This window comes from Diprion similis, chromosome 8 (assembly GCF_021155765.1).
Source record: "Diprion similis isolate iyDipSimi1 chromosome 8, iyDipSimi1.1, whole genome shotgun sequence".
NCBI lineage: Eukaryota > Metazoa > Arthropoda > Insecta > Hymenoptera > Diprionidae > Diprion > Diprion similis.
Window position 1 is genome coordinate 22244568 of NC_060112.1, and position 6000 is coordinate 22250567.

The window sequence follows — 6000 nt, forward strand, 5'->3', positions numbered from 1 at the left end:
AACAAACCTAGTGAGAACGGAAGACGCGCTTCCCTCGGTCGTTGCACGTATCACTTATGTACACACACACACACACATACAATATATATATATATATATATATGCCGAATCATCGTCTACAACATATATTTAATCCTCTTACCTCCTCAACGCAACGTCTAGAATCGTCGTTGAGTCGAGCACCGGCGGCGTAAAAAGCCGGAGAGATTTTTAAACTTTTCGAACGTTCTGGAGTATCGATGAACGCTTATCGCGTGTTACCCTTATTACGTAATTGCATAATTTTTGTTTCTGTATCGATTGTAATCCCCTTTCGAATACGTCAAGGTGTGTGCTTATACCATACGACACACGCTTTTGTCTTTTTTTTTTTCTTTTTTTTTCGTACTTACCGATCAAAACTAACGCCGTAGTCTAAGCACTTCGAGATTATTCGTCTGATTGCCCGGAGTGTGTCCGTCACGATGCATCTCCATCTTTTTTCTCATTAACTTCCACTCAAACATCGATTTATAAACTACGGTGGATGTCTGTCCGTCCTTCTCTCTTGTTGATGCGTATGTGTCGTGTGGTGCGTTTGTATGTACACCTGTCGTGTCTCTTTATATGCAATGTACGTATTTAACACATTCGAAACACTATTAGTTTAAAATTAATATCCGACGCCATGCATTCTGTGAATCGAACGCATTATTTAATTCCTGTATACATGTAATTATTGCTTTTTTAACATATTATACGTATAAGTATAGGTGTAATCTTATTTTTAGCCTATTTCTGGAATTAGATTTTCACACTTTATTGTACCTTTTTTTCTACTATCTTAGAATTAATGTAAAAAATAAGACGGTATGTAGTTGGAATATATTTCGTTCGACTTACTGCTGCTTACTTATTGAGACAAATGTGAAAATTATTTTTTGGAAATTACCCAAAGTGCGTGGGAAAATACGCGTGAAAAACGCATGTGCACAAGCTCGTCGTTTTCTTTTCTTTTTTTATTTCTTGTTTTTTTGGGTTTTTTTTTTTATTCATCACCTCACGTGCTGAGTTCTTCTCTTTTTTATGGTTCTCACACTGCGATTGGGTTCGTTAAATAAACTAGGAATATACATGTATACAATATGATTTATGCAACATGTAATCAATAACGTACAAAATATCGAACCGTTCAATATTATGCAGTTTGATAAATATTTTGAAACTTCATATATTTTTATTCGTGTTCTCAACGAGTTCAATGTTAGCGGTTCGGCACAGAATTTCATAATTATTTTGCAGTACAAGAGTAAGGCTGTTATGTAAGCGTGAAACGTAAAGATAAAATCAATGTTTCTGGATCTTACCATGTATGTAGATAAATTGACGGGTCAAATTTTCTTCCCCACTTCGTCTTTCAATCTTTGTATAATACGCGTCGGCTGTATACGCATGGTATCGTGTATTTGTTTAGATAAGTGATTGCTCGAAATAACTTCACTTGTGTTTGTTGCTTGACACGAATCTTGGTCAAGTACGTGTTGCATAATTTTTTTTCGACCATGAAAAGTAAACGCGGTGTGCGGTGTACACGTCCGTGTCTCGTAAAGAGAGGAGATGATGACAAATTTTTTCCACAGCATTATTGATCGTTTCAATCTTACCATCCAATTTCTAGTTCAATTTTATTTTTCTCTTCCTGTTCCTTGTTTTTATACTCTCTATAATTCCTCAATCGGACTATATTATGTACAAAGATACATACGTATATTAGGGTAGCTGCAAAAAAACCGACTATTTTTTTTTTTTTTCTTTGAGTCTCGTGTGACAAAATGTTAGTTTTTGATGTTTTAAAAGCCCACTCCAAAGGACAGTTGGAAAAAAAAAATTTCAAGAGGTCGCTCCACATTTTTGAAAACGTCAGAAATCGTCAAAAATCGAGTTTTTTTTTTAAGTTTTTTTTCTCGGTTCGATATAATTTTATAGACGAAAAAAAAAAATAAGTTTCCGAAAGTTTCAGTTCAAAATTTGAATTTTGAAAGGTCGCTCATAATTTTTTTTCAATTTTTTGGTGCATTTCTTTAGATTTTTTCGAGCGACCTTTTAATATTCATATTAACATTAAATGCATTTTTTTTCCTTAATTTAGTAAGAAAGAATGGATAACAATACACCACGACATGAATTAAAAATCAAACAAAATACTGAAAATATAATTTTTTTAGTTTAATCTTTTGACGATTTTTGACATTTTAAAAAATTTGGAGCGACCTCTAAAAATTTTTTCTCTGAGCTGTCCTTCAGAGGGGGCTCTTAAAACATCAATAACTAACATTTTGTCACACGAGACTTAAAAAAAAAATATAGTCGGTTTTTTGCGCCACCCTAACGTATATGAATCTTTACGATTGCGATGAGGATAATACAAATGAGTGAGTGATCGATAATAATCTTGCAAACAGAATAATAATAATAGTAACGATAATAACAATAATAATAATAATAATATTTATTAGACAGAATTAATAGTTATAGAAAAAAGTGATCGTAAGCCTTTACTGATAATGAATGTTATACTAGAGATTATCTCACAGATTCGTATCACATTTTCACTCGTGTGCTTCTGGTTCTGTTATTATAATGTGCAAGGTTATGACTGCTGACATACGATTATACCGCTACTGCGCATTAAACAATTATCCTCGTACAGCAATATCTTTCTAAGATTAAACTTTATCTTGCCTGGAAATGAGGGTTAAAACAGAGACGCGTACGATTTGTAACATAATGTGTATACTTTTATCGCGACATTAACTTGTTTCATTTAATTATCATATTTTGTTCGGATAAGTTGAAATTGAGAGAAAAATAATTGAGCGAAAATTTGCACCCGCTGGGCTGAAAATCTTACGTCTATTCGTACGGAAATGGGGGATCGATTCGATTTTGCCGGTGAAAGAGGTCTTATTCAATCAATTTTTAATTCGACATTCTTTCGTTTGCAGAGAAAATGGCGAATGAAAAGTTGAATTGAGTTTTTACTATATATTAATTTTTTTTCTGAGGATCCCGTGAAAATAAACGACTTTGATGTTAATAAAACGCGGCTTTTTCTTTTTATTGTTTTATTATGTTATTTTGACTAATATATGATTCAAAATTTTTACCAAAATCGGTTGAAACATCCTTGAGTTATGATAGTGAAAATGCAAGTAATTAGCAAATAACGAGGAAACTGAGAAGTTTTAGGACTGCTCGATTTTCTCCGCTTAATCACTTTTCAATTTCGCAATTTTTATAAAATCAATTTCTTCAGTTATTCCAAAATTGCGAAATTGTAATTTTTTGTTTCAACGTATCAATAGACTAAATTCACTAACTTCAGCCTCGTGCATTTTTGCGATTATTTCAAGCGTGAGGGATCCATTGTTTTTCTCAGCGGGCTTTCGACAACCGGATTCGAAATTTCAATCGCAAACAAGAATCTGAATTCTATCCACACACACACACACACACACACAAGTATTCAAACTTGTGCAACATGTATACCTATACCGGCATGTGACATATATACCTACTTAGGTATACATATAGGTGCAGAGTTATATACACGGAAACGCAACTTCGTTGGCGAATGAATTCATTGTCTTCCATTTCGAATCCCACACAACCTGGTCCTTTGGTGGCTTCGGGGACTTGTATAAATATACATTATTATAAATATAATCGACATGCATTTTATGTATATACATGTATGTATGCATACCGGTGTTTTCTCTGCATCGATGTTGGGAGACGCGGTTCATTTTCTTACTGCAACCCAGGTGTCATATTATATGTATATGTTTCCTTCGATCTGAACCACGATTAAAACATTCTGTCATGAATTATTTACAACTTTTTTTTACGACTTTCCGTTTTCAGAGAAATACAGAAGTTTATAAACACCGCGAAAATGAAAAGTTGAGTTTTCACTGGATCTCCACGTTTTGAAGTTTGGAGAATCACCTTCAATCGTTTTCGGATGGATGTCATGAATTTTTTTGTTCGCCGATATGACGAGAACGAGTTACCGGATTTTTTTAATGATTTTGATGTCAATCGACACGGCTTTTCCAAACTAAGACCTGATTTGATTTTAGCTTTGATCGGTTCGGTATCTTTTGAATCATTCAGATAAAAAAAATTCAGTACATAAAGTAAAAGTCATGATATTTTGGGAATGGATGAATGGATCTGAATGAAAATTAGTACCGTAAGCATTTTTGGGTCGCTGATGACGAATCTAAAGTCAAATTTGCAAAATTTAAATTTGGCGTATTCAATATGTTGAAAAAAAACTAAAAACCTTAGGATTTTTACGAAAATTGGTACTCAAAAGTTTGTTGGGTGGCTAATTACGAGTCTTGAGTTCAGATTTGAAAAATCCAAAATGTCGAATCCAATATTGTGGCAAAAAAATCTAAAAACGTTCGGATTTTGGTAAAAATTAGTAGGCGGAGGTTTTTTCGGTAAAAAATAACGAATCCAAGTTTAGACTTTACAAATTTGTGATGACGGGTCCATTATAGTGGTTAAAAATAGATTAAAAACGTCCTATTCTCACGTAATACGCTATCCGAGGACTTTCAAACCATTAATCACGAATCTGAATTTCTAGTTCGAAATTGGAATCGGATATTATTAATTTTTTCCGTGAACTTGGAATCTGCAGGGTGAGAACGGGAAGTTCGAGGGTTGGCTCATGGCCAGTCTAAATCCACTTGTTTCTATCTATTTCGTTATATGCATATAACACCTATCGTTATGGTTACACGCAATTAAAAACATATCGAAGAACTTTTCTTTCAGGCTTTGTGTCTCGATATCGTGAACACACACATACCATAAGCCGCTTCGACATGCGAATGATTAGACGTGAATTCAATTATCTTAAAAATCAATCTTGATCCCAGGTACGAAATTTGCAGCTGCCGACATGGAGGTTGATTTACGGACCTGCAAATATTCGCCAAACCGTACATAAGTAATGTGGAACATAGAACGGATATTCAAATAATAACTTTATTAGGAATATTGTCATAGCCTTGATATATATAATACCAAATTGTATATATATATATACAATTTAGGCAAATTTGCAGAGCTTTACGGAGTACTACGAGGATGCTTGAAAAGTAAAGCATATATGTAACAATGTGTAATGACGATATAGTCGTAAAATTTTTATCCAGTCTTCGTATATTTTCTTCTTCTTTTTTTTTTCCTTGTTGAAGAAGAATCACTGCAATAATTGAACGCGTATATTCTCTCGTAACCGGTTGGCTGTTGTAGGTTCAGTTTATTTATTATACTTATGCGATAATTTTATCGTTGCCAGTTTTTCACTCCTCCACTCGAATCTCTGCAAGCGGACAGCGTGAAGCCAAGCGTATCGTTGATTCGCATCTCTCTGAAAAGCCTAGGTCAGGGTTTCCTCACAACTTATAAATTCCTATCTGACGAAAAACACGATGCTGTGGTTTTACCAAAACTCACATATATAACAGCGATAATAACATCGATATTTAAATATTTTACAATTCGTGCGTATATGTATATGTATTAGTACATTTTTAAAATAAATATCAAGCGACCGATCATCCGTGAAATTTTCTACAAAAAAATCGTAACCACATGCTTCAATTTGTACCTACACCGTTTCCGAAAAGCTTATCTTGTTTTTGGGGATTGAACAAGGATCTTATGTCTTAGCGTGAATAGTCTGTCTAGCCCGAATAGAAGCGAAGGGTAACCCAACGCTGGAATTGAGAATTGCCTGAAGTCGCGTTGGCGTGAGCCTAGAATAGTAGGTAGCTCATCGGAGCGAGAATTGTGGGTAGGTTCCAGGAGGCGGTGGTGTGTATTTGAAATGCCTCATCATTGGTTAAACCGGTCGGGTCACCGTTCCCTTGGACCATTCTCTGCATGCTCGGCAGCCTGTGTATCAACTATCACGTGTACCTACATTATATGCACACA

The 6000-nt window shown here is 34.5% G+C and overlaps 1 long non-coding RNA gene across 1 annotated transcript in view; it reads left to right on the plus strand.

The window, feature by feature from the left end:
• Window positions 1-6000, plus strand: part of LOC124409586 — a 63410-nt gene extending 57410 nt beyond the window's left edge. Inside the window, exon 3 of the long non-coding RNA XR_006929524.1 lies at window positions 5752-6000. This is a non-coding gene — a long non-coding RNA (uncharacterized LOC124409586). The remainder of the gene's footprint in view (window positions 1-5751) is intronic.